The 857-nt window shown below is 45.9% G+C and overlaps 1 pseudogene; it reads right to left on the bottom strand.

Annotated features, from left to right (window-relative positions):
- Positions 1-750, bottom strand: part of LOC119588236 — a 9,922-nt pseudogene extending 9,172 nt beyond the window's left edge.
- Between the last annotated feature and the right edge of the window lie 107 nt (positions 751-857).

The following is an 857-nucleotide window of genomic DNA, read 5'->3' as shown; positions in this document are numbered from 1 at the left end:
CACGCCGCGTCGTCTGAGTCACGTACACCTTTATGTTCTCATGTTTCTATCCCACTATGTCTATCTCCTATCGGTCCATCTAAGCGTCTCCGTCTCTTGTCTGTCTTTTATAACTGGGATATTTACCCCAGGGTAGTCCGTTTCTAGTTTATTTGTTTGCCTCTCCTTTATCGGTCTCTCCTCCAAAGCTCTCGGTCTCTTGCCAATATGTGAATCTGACTCTTGTCAAGCCTTCCTCTTCCTCTTTCTCTTAAATACATATACTATGACGCATGCCTTAGAAGAAAAACGTATAACGCAATACCTAACATCGAAAGAATCGCATTCCAACACCCGATCTCAAGTTAAAAATCCATGACAGTGTCAACATATGGCATACTATCTGTAGCCTGTCGTCGGCGCCTCAGTTTCCCAGTTTCCATCCCTCGCCGAAACCGGTTCCTGTCCAAAAGAAACTTTCACAGAGAAATCTCTCTCTCCGTCCGCCGGTATGGCGGTCACGCTCACTGTCAAAAAACCCAATGTCTTCCCGTGGAAATTGTTTCAAACGCTTTTACGTTACTGTCTAGCTTTAATTTACCACCACTTACTTGGTTCTGAATCCCGCGGTCCCATACTTAATCGTCTTGGTCACAGTCTTCGGATATTTTGCCTTAGCAACTTGCACTGCCTCGCTGTAAGCCATTGTGTTATGAGTGTACCTCGCCTGCCTTGCCACAGCTGACTGGAGCCACACGGCGACACGCGGCCGCAACAGCTGATTGCGCGCAGTTGCCACCTACGGATTTTGTTACTTCGCATTGCCATGTCGTGTTTTTTTCCCATCTTTTATTAAGTTGTTTTGATTTATAAGTGTA

This window comes from Penaeus monodon, chromosome 23 (genome assembly GCF_015228065.2).
Source record: "Penaeus monodon isolate SGIC_2016 chromosome 23, NSTDA_Pmon_1, whole genome shotgun sequence".
Classification (NCBI taxonomy): Eukaryota; Metazoa; Arthropoda; class Malacostraca; order Decapoda; family Penaeidae; genus Penaeus; species Penaeus monodon.
Note: the sequence above shows the minus strand (reverse complement) of the source record. Positions and strands in the feature narration are given on the sequence as shown.